This window comes from Geotrypetes seraphini, chromosome 2 (assembly GCF_902459505.1).
Source record: "Geotrypetes seraphini chromosome 2, aGeoSer1.1, whole genome shotgun sequence".
NCBI lineage: Eukaryota > Metazoa > Chordata > Amphibia > Gymnophiona > Dermophiidae > Geotrypetes > Geotrypetes seraphini.
In genome coordinates, this window is record NC_047085.1 from 57,383,799 (window position 1) to 57,396,312 (window position 12,514).

Below are 12,514 nucleotides of genomic sequence, written 5' to 3' on the forward strand. Positions count from 1 at the left end.
AATCTTATTTGTACTCTAATTGTAATCTATTTGTTATATCACACAGTAGCGTACAGTCAATTTAATATCCAATTTGCAAGTTCTTCCGGAATTAATCCAGCTACCTCTCCTTCCTTGTAACCAAAAAAAACCCCAAAAACCCAAAACTGTTGTAACTTCACTGGAAATGTCCAGTTAGCTCTTTTGTAATCCGCCTTGAACTGCAAGGTATAGGCGGAATAGAAGTCCCTAATGTAATGTAATGATTGAACAAACTAAATTTTTTCTACTGAATAATAGCCTAGGTACAATGAAAGTAAATAGCAAACAAGTTTGAGTAGATAATTAAGGAAATCTTTTTCATATTGCTTGCTTATGGACTGGGAAAAAAGACTGTTCAAGCAAATGTCTCCAAAACTGCTTTAATGGAAAAATATGATTTTTTTGAAGTACTTTGTGAAATTTATTGTTGTTGTGAAATTTATTGTTTTACTTTGTTTAAACTTAAAAAGCTGTGTCATTAACAGTGAATCGAATCAAATCAAAATATTTTTCTCTGAATCGGGCAGCACTACTGCACATCATTCAGAACATAATTGTGTATTTAATAGTATGAAAATAGGAAAAATGACTATCAAATTATCCACAGCAGATTTGTCCAAGAGGAAATTATGATATTTGTTAGTGCAATGCAGTTGACATTTGTTTATACTAAGTCAGCTGGTTTTAATTATAACTACTATATTATTTGTTGGCAAAAGATAAAAGGAAACATGTTAAATGACTTTAAATGTGTTTGTGGTTCTCTTTTGATAAACTTAAAGGACCATTTGAATTGGGTATCATAGACACTTAGTTTTGTATTTGCTCTGTGGTGAATAAATTGAATCACTTGTCCACTTGTTACATATGGAACAATGTGGTATTCTGCCCAATATTCTATTTATGTAGCATGTGTGTCTTAGAAGAATCTGAAGACATAATCAAAAGCTTCCTCTGCTTGCAGCATTTCCTCAGAATAAGGTTTGAGGCTTGTTCTGAAAAAATACAAAAACAAGGTAAGCAAGTAGTAAGTTCAAACACAGGAGAAAATTACTTTTTTACTTGACAGGCTCTGCAACTTCTTGCCGGATGATGTGATAAAAGCATTTAGTATAGTTGGATATAAAAAAAGAAAGGTTTAGCTAAATAACCTGGTGGAGAAGTCTCAAATGTTTAGGTAGTCAATAAAAACTTATCTCTTTGACAAATTTCTCTGACCCCAATCCAACCTGATGTACCTCAACCTGATGTACTTCCAAAACACTTCCAGATAAACCTGACTAAACTTAACATGCCAATGTAATTTCGAAAGTTCTCTGTAATGTCGCTGTCTTTATACAGTCTCTTCCCTTGTAAACCGCTTAGACTGTTTGTGGTATGGCTGTATCTAATATAATAAAATGCTAGGCCGTGCATGCGCACTCAAAAGTCGTGTTCCCTGATCCGTCGCGGAAACACGAGTGCGCATGCGCGCGTTTTACGTCACCACCTGCTCGCTTAGTACGTCACAGCCTCCCTGCTCTACACAAGCCAGACCGCAGCCAGACGACGATCTCCGTTCCTCCTTTGCCACCCACCCCCTTCTCTTCCCGCGGACCCAAATGGCGATTCCAGCAGCGTAAGCCGGACCACAGCCAGACGACAATCTCCGTTCCTCCTGCCGCCGCCGATCTCCGTTCCTCCTTTGCCACCCACCCCCTTCTCTTCCCGCGGACCCGAATGGCGATTCCAGCAACGTGTGCATCAGTCTTCACACGCTGCTTCGGGCCCTTCTACTGCCCTGATTTGCTCTGCCGCGTCTCTGATGATGTCATCAGGGACGTGCCAGAGTAAATCAGGGCAGTAGAAGGACCCGAAGCAGCGTGTGGAGACTGATGCAAGCGCTGCTGGAATCACCACGTTTGTAGTCCGGACCGCGGGAAGGGAAAGGGGGGTAGAGGAAACGCTAATGCTGCTGCACAGGGAACTGGTGGGGGGGGAGGGAAATGGAGGGGGAGGGAATGCTGCTTTGGACAGACAGACAGAGAGAGGAAGGGAAACACAAAGAAAATAAGAAAGACACAGGGGCAAGTGCACAGGGAACTGGTGTGGGGAAAGGGAAATGGAAATAGAGGGGAATAGAATGCTGCTTTGGACAGACAGACAGAGGGAGGAAGGGAGACAGAAAGAAAAGAAGAAAGACACAGGGGCAGGGAGATACACAGAAAGGCAGACAGGCAAAGGGGGCCAGGGACAGAGACAGACAGAAAGGACAGCGGGAGCCACGTCAGGAGGGGTGCGGGATGCGGCAGTGGGAACTTTTCCAATGGGTGCAACTGGGCGGCTGTCGGGAACCTCTGATCAGGGGCAGAGCAAGGTAAGAGTATCATAGGGATAAGAAGGAGGAGGGTGGATAAAAAAGGAAGGGATGCCTACTGCTGGACAGGGGGAGAAGGAAAGAGATGCTGATGGACAGGGGGGGTGAAGAAAAAGGAACAGAGGACCAGTGCTCCCTCTAAGCGGGCGGGTGTTGTGAGCAAAATTTTTTTCGCTGTGCGCTAAAAATATTGGGCGCCAGCAAGTTATGAGCCAACTCGCCCGATTCTCCTCTCGCCGCCCTGCCATCTGCCGTGCGCTGTGACGTGAAACTTGTGCGCTGCGATGTAATATTTTGTGCGCCAGCGCACGCCAGCACAGCTTAGAGGGAACACTGCAGAGGACTAATGTTGGACAGTTGGAGAAGGAAAGAGGTGCTGCTGGACAGGGAGGAGGTAAAACAAAGGGAGAAGGGCTGCTGCTGCATAAGGAGAGCAGTGAAGTGGTGGTGGACACAGGGGAGGTAAAAGGAAGGGAAAATGGACAGGGGGAGCAGACAAGGGGCGGTGATGGACAGCCAAGGAAAAAGAAAGGCAGCAAGAAAGAAAGCGGCTAATGAGAGAGAGAGAGAAAGAAATAAAGACAGACAGACAGACTAGTATAAAAATAAAGTTATTATTATTATTATTATTACAAGCTGTTAAGATAGACCTGAGAAAACCACTTCTTATTCTTGGGGTTAAGTAGCATTGAAACTTTGTGTTCCAGGTGCTTGGATCTTATCTAATCTGGGATTTATGAGTCGCACTATGCCTACAAAGGTTCAAGGTGACTTTCAGGACAGTTAGTAAAGAGCAAGGATGCCTAGAGATACAATTGCAGTACAAGGATGTTATAGAGACACATTACAAGACTTGGGATTCTTTAAGGTTGAGATTGTCGTACCGTCTGTTTAAAGAGGCAGTTTGGTATAACTCTTAGGAGTTGCATGAAGTACATTAAATGAACATTTAGGGAAGGATTGCATACAGCAAGAGATCTAATGTGGTTTGATGAAAGATGCCATGAAGTAGATAGTCTGTAACAGTCATTGACCAATGGTAATATGTGTACTTTGTTCCATGGTAGCCAAAGGGTGAACTGTGGTTCCGTGGGTCTATTTCCCTGAGACTCTATTGAGTCTCATTCGGTGCTGATGAAGTTGGAGTTGGATAAAAGTCAAACTTTTCAAAATTATTGGAGGTGCTAAACCTAATAGAAATTACCCCCTCCCTGGACACAGTCATGGAGGTTGCATAATATTGGGGGTACTCAAATACCCACAGAGCTGGCACCTGCAGGTACTGCTGGGTATTGTTCACTTCGAAATAGAATGCTAGGCTTCATGGATCTTTGGTGCGATCCAGTATGACAGTTTGTTCTTATTAACTATGGCATCTCATGCTTTTGTCTAGATCAGGGGTTCTTGACCCAGTTTTTGAGACACACTCAGGTTTTCAGGACATCCACAATGCATATGTATGAGATAAATTAGCATGCACTACCTCATTGTTCGTCCAGTGAATCTGTGAAGCAGATTTCTTCTCCCTTTGATTCCAGCTAAAATCCTTTGCTGGAACAGGCAAGCACCACATTAGTAACATAGTAGATGACGGCAGATAAAGACCCGAACGGTCCATCCAGTCTGCCCAACCTGATTCAATTTAAATTTTTTTTTTTTTTTTCTTCTTAGCTATTTCTGGGCAAGAATCCAAAGCTTTACCCGGTACTATACTTGGGTTCCAACTGCCGAAATCTCTGTTAAGACTTACTCCAGCCCATCTACTCCCTCCCAGCCATTGAAGCCCTCCCCTGCCCATCCTCCACCAAACGGCCATACACAGACACAGACCGTGCAAGTCTGCCCAGTAACTGGCCTAGTTCAATATTTAATATTATTTTCTGATTCTAAATCTTTTGTGTTCATCCCACGCTACTTTGAACTCAGTCACAGTTTTCCTCTCCACCACCTCTCTCGGGAGCGCATTCCAGGCATCCACCACCCTCTCCGTAAAGTAGAATTTCCTAACATTGCCCCTGAATCTACCACCCCTCAACCTCAAATTATGTCCTCTGGTTTTACCATTTTCCTTTCTCTGGAAAAGATTTTGTTCTACGTTAATACCCTTTAAGTATTTGAACGTTTGAATCATATCTCCCCTGTCTCTCCTTTCCTCTAGGGCAGGGGTGTCCAATGTCGGTCCTCGAGGGCCGCAATCCAGTCGGGTTTTCAGGATTTCCCCAATGAATATGCATTGAAAGCAGTGCATGCAAATAGATCTCATGCATATTCATTGGGGAAATCCTGAAAACCCGATTGGACTGCGGCTCTCGAGGACCGACATTGGACACCCCTGCTCTAGGGTATACATATTCAGGGCTTCCAGTCTCTCCTCATACGTCTTCTGGTGCAAGCCTTCTATCATTTTCGTCGCCCTCCTCTGGACCTCCTCAAGTCTTCTTACGTCTTTCGCCAGATACGGTCTCCAAAACTGAACACAATACTCCAAGTGGGGCCTCACCAATGACCTGTACAGGGGCATCAACACCTTCTTCCTTCTACTGACTACGCCTCTCTTTATACAGCCCAGAATCCTTCTGGCAGCAGCCACTGCCTTGTCACACTGTTTTTTCGCCTTTAGATCTTCGGACACTATCACCCCAAGGTCCCTCTCCCCGTCCGTGCATATCAGCTTCTCTCCTCCCAGCATATACGGTTCCTTCCTATTATTAATCCCCAAATGCATTACTCTGCATTTCTTTGCATTGAATTTTAGTTGCCAGGTATTAGACCATTCCTCTAACTTTTGCAGATCCTTTTTCATATTCTCCACTCCCTCTTCGGTGTCTACTCTGTTACAAATCTTGGTATCATCTGCAAAAAGGCACACTTTTCCTTCTAATCCTTCAGCAATGTCACTTACATACATATTGAACAGGATTGGCCCCAGCACCGAACCCTGAGGGACTCCACTAGTCACCTTTCCTTCCTTCGAGCGACTTCCATTAACCACCACCCTCTGGCGTCTGTCCGACAGCCAGTTTCTGACCCAGTTCACCACTTTGGGTCCTAACTTCAGCCCTTCAAGTTTGTTCAACAGCCTCCTATGAGGAACTGTATCAAAGGCTTTGCTGAAATCCAAGTAAATTACATCTAGCATATGTCCTCGATCCAGCTCTCTGGTCACCCAATCAAAAAATTCAATCAGGTTCGTTTGGCACGATTTACCTTTTGTAAAGCCATGTTGCCTCGGATCCTGTAACCCATTAGATTCAAGGAAATACACTATCCTTTCTTTCAGCAACACTTCCATTATTTTTCCAACAACTGAAGTGAGGCTCACTGGCCTGTAGTTTCCTGCTTCATCCCTGTGACTACTTTTATGAATAAGGACCACATCCGCTCTCCTCCAATCCCCAGGAATCACTCCCGTCTCCAGAGATTTGTTGAACAAGTCTTTAATAGGACTCGCCAGAACCTCTATGAGCTCCCTTAGTATCCTGGGATGGATCCCGTCTGGTCCCATCGCTTTGTCCACCTTCAGTTTTTCAAGTTGCTCATAAACACCCTCCTCCGTGAACGGCGCAGAATCTACTCCATTTTCTCGCGTAACTTTGCCAGACAATCTCGGTCCTTCTCCAGGATTTTCTTCTGTGAACACAGAACAGAAGTATTTGTTTAGCACATTTGCTTTCTCCTTATCACTCTCCACATATTTGTTCCCAGCATCTTTTAGCCTAGCAATTCCATTTTTTATCTTCCTCCTTTCACTAATATATCTGAAAAAATTTTTATCTCCCTTTTTTACATTTTTAGCCATTTGTTCTTCCGCCTGTGCCTTCGCCAAACGTATCTCTCTCTTGGCTTCTTTCAGTTTCACCCTGTAGTCCTTTCTGCTCTCCTCTTCTTGGTTTTTTTTATATTTCATGAACGCCAACTCTTTCGCCTTTATTTTCTCAGCCACTTGGTTGGAGAACCATATCGGCTTCCTTTTTCTCTTGTTTTTATTGATTTTCTTCACATAAAGGTCCGTAGCCATTTTTATCGCTCCTTTCAGCTTAGACCACTGTCTTTCCACTTCTCTTATGTCCTCCCATCCTAACAGCTCTTTCTTCAGGTACTTTCCCATTGCATTAAAGTCCGTACGTTTGAAATCTAGGACTCTCTCCACTTTAGCCTTTATATCAAACCAAACCGTTTGATGATTGCTACTACCCAGGTGAGCATCCACTCGAACATTAGAGATACTCTCTCCATTTGTGAGGACCAGATCCAATATCGCTTTTTCCCTTGTGGGTTCCGTCACCATTTGTCTGAGCAGAGCCTCTTGAAAGGCATCCACAATCTCCCTACTTCTTTCCGATTCCGCAGACGGAACATTCCAGTCCGCATCTGGCAGGTTGAAATCTCCCAACAGCAGAACCTCCTCTTTCCTTCCAAACTTTTGGATATCCACAATCAGATCCTTATCAATTTGCTGCGATTGAGTCGGAAGTCTGTAGACTACACCCACATAGATAGAAGTTCCATCTTCTCTTTTCAGAGCAATCCATATCGCTTCTTCCTTTCCCCAGGTCCCTTGCATTTCGGTTGCTTGGATATTGATCTTTACATAGAGAGCTACTCCTCCACCTTTATGACCATCTCTGTCCTTCCTAAAAAGATTATATCCCGGTATGTTTGCATCCCATCCATGTGATTCACTGAACCATGTCTCTGTGATAGCAACAATATCTAGATCTGCCTCTAATATCAGGGCTTGCAGATCATGAACTTTGTTGCTTAGACTGCGAGCATTTGTGGTCATCGCTTTCCAGCTATTTTTCAGCGATAATCTCCTTTTTCGTATGGATTTTTGTGTCGTTTCACTTTCCGTTGCAATACTAAGAAATGAGTTGCTGATATTGCTTATGTTGCAGCCTTTACTACTATCACATCTTTTCTTTTGCCGGGGGTGGTCTATATAATTGTCTTTCGTACATACACCACCCCCACCTTCTAGTTTAAATGCCTAGAAAAATATTGTCTAAATTTCTCTGCAAGGTTTCTTTTTCCTGCTGTAGTAATATGTAGCCCATCAGTGCAATATAGCTTCTTGTCCTTCCATGTATTTCCCCATCCTCCTATGTACCTAAAGCCTTCTTGATGACACCAGGCTCTGAGCCATCTATTAAAGTCCTCTGTGTTTTTCACTCTTTGCTCTCCTTTTCCATATGCAGGCAGTATTTCAGAAAAAGCTAAAGTCTTTACAAAAGGTTTCACGCCCTCACCAAGCTCCCGAAAAGCTTTCTGTGCTGCAAGTGTGGAGTTGTTGGCCAGGTCATTTGTTCCCAGATGGATAACAACATCAGTGTTAAAATCCTTAGTTTCTTCCTTAATTATAGTCATTATTTGCCTGGAACTCCTGGTAGCTGAGGATCCTGGAAGACATTTCACTATTTTGGTCTCCTCGTCTTGTGTTCCAAGGTTAATGCCTCTGATGATGGAATCCCCCAACAGTAATAGTTTTCTGTTTTTGGCTTTTTTATTTGTACTTAGGGTGCGCTTGTTCTCTTGAGTTACCTTCATTGGTTCCAGTCCCACCTCCCTTCTGTTTTCCTGAGTATCGCAGTGCACTAGTGGAGCGAAGGAATTCCGTAGAGGTAATATTAGTGAAGGTGGATGTTTCTGTGTTACATGTCGCAGTCTTCCTGAGCTTACTGTGATCCATTAGGTCACAGTAGATATTGAAACCTATGGAGAAAGTTAAATTTGAAGGTTTCGGAGCCCAGGACGCCAACCTCCAAAACCGCTTTTCCTGTGTTTTCTTTTCCTTCAGGGAATCTCCATGGGCCATTTTTGGTGTGATTTTTCTGGCAATGACCATCTTAGATTTTAAACAATCTTTTTTTTCTTTTACTTCCATCTGCCTCATAATCCCTCAATTTTGCTCAAAATCAACTGAGATGGACTCCTCAGGCCATTTTACCCCTGTATCATGCCAGGTTTGTGCTGAATGTCCAGCCAAGGAGTGTCCATGTGCTGTGAGCGCATGGGGGAGGGGTGGGAACCTCAGCTTCAGTCGCCTGAGTCCTCCAGGGCTGGAGATCTGCAGGAGGCACATCCCCAGGAGAAAAGACCTGTTCCAGGACCCTCTGAACCTGTATTTGCCAAGCACAGTCGTATGGAGGCCACAGAGCCCAGAAGAACCGGCAGGGGGTCCCTGCCAGAGTCAGAGAGACTAGAGAATGACACAAGGAAAAAATTTGTCCCTGCCTGCGACCACTGTCCCCACAGCATTCATACAAGCCTCAGTATTGCAATATTTAGCTTATTCCTGCCTTATAAATCATAGTTCTGGCTGCTGAACTGGAGAAAGAGATGTTCAGCTTTTGTTTATTAATTTTTATCAACACAATATATTACTTTATCCTAAAGCAAAAAAAAAATAAATAAATATAAATTTTTTTCTATCTTTTTTGTCTGGTTTGTACTTTCCTCATCTTCTCCTCATTCAATTCCTTCCATCCACTGTCTGCCTTCTCTCTGCATCTTCTATTTGTCTGTTACTTGCCTCTCCCTTCACTCCCACCCCCCCCCAATTGATCTGGCACCCATCTTCTTCCTTCTGCTCCCACCATAGTCTGGCAACTCTGTCTTCTTCCCTTCCAGTGTCTTCTCCCCACTCTGTGTTCCCCATTTCCCTTCCAGCATCTGTTCCTTTCCTTTCCACCATCACTCTTCCCTCTCACCATCCCCCATGAGCAACTGTTCCTTTCCACTGCCTTTTAGTACCCCTCGCGCAGTCCGAGCAACTCCCTCCCTCTTACCTTTGTGGCGCGTTTTAAATTTACATAGTAATTTGTTCAAGCCGCCAGAGCCTGCCTGAAGTCGCATGCGTCTGCGGGTGGAAGCTTCTCTCTTACGCAACTTCCAGTTGCATCAGAGGAGAAGCTTCCGCCCACAGACGCACGCAACTTCAGACATACTCCGGTGGCTTGAACAAATTACTCTGTAAAGTTAAAATGCGCCACGAAGGTAAGGGGGAGGGAGGGAAATAAATGCGGCTGGTAGCTAGGAAGGAGGGGGCCGCGCGCGATCGGTGACCGCGCACGCTTCCTTCCTTAATTGCAGAAACAAGGCTGTTCACCGCTCCACAGGGCGGTGGATGGCCTTGTCCCCGTACCCGCAATGAGCACTTCCCCCCCTCCCCCCCCACCGTTTTGGCAAGTTACCCGCAGCTACTGGCGGCTAGCCGTGGGTAACAGCCACCGTGTCATTCTCTAGGAGAGTCCCCCAGTACCAGGTTTCACTCTGTATTTTGTGAGCCTGATGTGGAATGCTTATTTGAATTGCAGAGAGTCTTCAGTGTCTGTCAGCAGCACACCAGTGGCAGCGATGCAGGAGTTCTCCCCTTGACAAGCGCCCCAACCAGACAAGGATGCAGACTTGGATCAGGAGGTTATGTTTGTCTGGGAGGATAGCAAGTCTGATTCTATGCCACTTTTATCCCAGGATGAAGTCTCCCTGGCAGAGTCTGTTTCCACACAGGAGGACAGCGGTCAAGAGGTTGTTGCAAAACTGGATCAGTGGGAAGACACCATAGTATGCCGATAGTTCAGGGCCTCTGCACTTTCGAGTGTTATTTCCATCTCACTGGAAGAGCTAAAGTTGGAAGTCCCACCAGCTGCTTCTCAATGCTCAGTTATGATCAGTTTTGTGGCTCCAACCGCAATTTTACCTCCCTTCCAGACATCACTAAGCTGGTCACTGATCTCCGGGAGTTGCCAAACGAATATCTTCGAGTAGCTAAAACTATGTCCAAGCTGTATCTAATAGCACCAGATTTCCAGCAGGTGGATTTGCTGGTGGCACAAGGCACTAAACAAACCTCCCTTCCTAGTGATCCACAGGATCACAAAGTGGACTTGCTCCTCAAGCATTGATTTGCAGCTTTGGCTCGAGGGATTAAGGCGGCAGCTGCATCTTCCTTTGTGGCACATGCTTGTCAAGTACATGTGTTCTCCTTGAAAGACCTGAATCACAAAACTAAAGTGTTCTTTGATCTTAATTTTAAACTGTTTTGTTATAGGTTTTGCTGCCTGATATCTGTTCTCTAAACTTTAATTACTTAGTTAAACTGTGCTTATTCTAAATCTGTTTTGTGGTGTATTGCTATTTTCAAACCTAAACCTCTCCCTCAAATAAAATTAAAAAAAATAAGCAAAAGCTTTCTCTCCCTTTTCTGACTAACTCTGACTTTAGTCTCTCATGCTGCTAATTTTTCTAAACTTTCCTAACTTGGGGCTTAATTCTCAAAAATGTGCATTAAAAACTGATGGGCTGCTGTCATAGCCGTTATTGTAGCAATTTTTAAAAAAGTGAATCATTCTCCAAAATATGCTCATGCAAATGAGGTTGACAGAGTAGTGAATTGCTAAATTTGCATGTGCCCATCACTGGTGATAGCCTAAGGCACCTCCCATAGAAAGGGCCTTAACCAACCTGGACCAATCAGAGCCTTAGGCCCCTCCCAGGATGCACTGGGAAAGGGAAGGCTCACCATTTTGAAGAGGTGGGTCTGCTGGCCAGAGGGAGTAGGCATCCCTTTGGTCATCCATCACAAACAAGAATATCTGCAACCAGATCTTAAGTTGCTCCGAATGTGTTGGAGGTCTGAAGACAACTCCTATATTGCTAGAAGTTCATCTTCTCTTTTCAAAGCTATCCATATCTCATCCTCCTTTCCACAGTCCCCTTGTATTTCAGTCCCTTGGATATTGTTCTCATAGAGAGCTACTCCTCCACCTTTTCGGCCTTCCCTGTCTTTCCTAAAACGATTATAGCCAGGTAGGTTAGCATCCAATCCATGAGAATCATTGAACCATGTCTCTGTGATAGCAATAATAATCTAAGTCTGCCTCTAACATCAGGGCCTGCAGATCATGGGGTGATAGTGTCTAAAGATCTGAAGGCAATGAATCAGTGTGACAAGTTGGTGGTTGTAGCCAGAAGAATGCTGGACTGTATAAAAAGAGGCATAACCAGCAGAGGAAAGGAGGTGTTGTTGCCCTTGTACAGGTTGTTGGAGAGGCCCCACCTACAGTACTGTGTTCAGTTTTGGAGGCCATGTCTAGCTAAGGATGTAAAAAACCTGAAGTGGTTCAGAGAAAAGCGACGAAAATGGTATGGGGCTTGCACCAAAAGACGTACAAAAAGAGATTGGAAGACCTTAATATGTATATTCTAGAGGATGGAGGGACAGGGGTGATATGATACAGATGGGTATTTTTTTAATTAAAACTTGTTATACCACCTGTTCATATGACAGGTCCAAGCGATTTAAAAAAATAATACATAAAAAGAAAAGAACTCCATATTAAATATTAATATAGAAACAAATCTTTTCCAGAGAGAGGAAATTGGTAAAACTAGAGGGCATGAATTGAGGTTGCAGGGTGGCAAACTTTGGAGTAATGTTAGGAAATTATTTTTCACAGAGCAGGTGGTAGATGTCTGGAATGACCTCCCAAGGGAGGTGGTGGAGATGAAAACGGTGATTGAATTAAAAAAAAGTGTAGGATGAACACAGAGGATCTCTTATTAATAGAAAATGAATAGTATAAAACAAACTAAGGACAGTACTGGGCAATCCTGCATGGTCTGCGTCCCATATATGGTGATTTGGTTTAGGATGAGCTGAGGGCTTTAATGGAAGCCCCAGTGAGACAGGATGGTTAGAAGGAGGTGGAGTTGGAAAACATGATTGACAGTTTTCTGCAAGCAACTTGCTGGTTCTGATACAAGACCCTAGCATTCAGGACCATTAGACATCTGCAAGAATGAAGATTACCGAGGTAAGAACCTAATCCTTCTATCTTATCTGAATTGAAACCTTCGAAAATGTATTATATACTTTTCAAAATGCTAAGCGGTATTTATTAACGATGTCATCTGCTGCAGAGCCCATTTTATTCCTCTGTTTGTGACAGCGTGCTCCAAGGATATTAGCATGCAGTAACTATTAAATGACTCCTTGAATTGTGCTCCAAAGTGATGTTTAACTTGTGTACCTGCAATGATCAAAATGTGTTTCTAAGATTTAATCTTGTTCATTTTGCAGTATGTTAATAAACATCTTGCATTTAATAATCTTGTTTCCAAAAAGCCTTCTACCTA

The 12,514-nt window shown here is 43.8% G+C and overlaps 1 protein-coding gene across 1 annotated transcript in view; it reads left to right on the forward strand.

Moving 5' to 3' along the window:
• EIF3E (eukaryotic translation initiation factor 3 subunit E) overlaps positions 1 to 12,514 on the forward strand; it is a 174,322-nt gene that overhangs the window by 102,034 nt on the left and 59,774 nt on the right. The gene's annotated exons all lie outside the window — the stretch shown is intronic.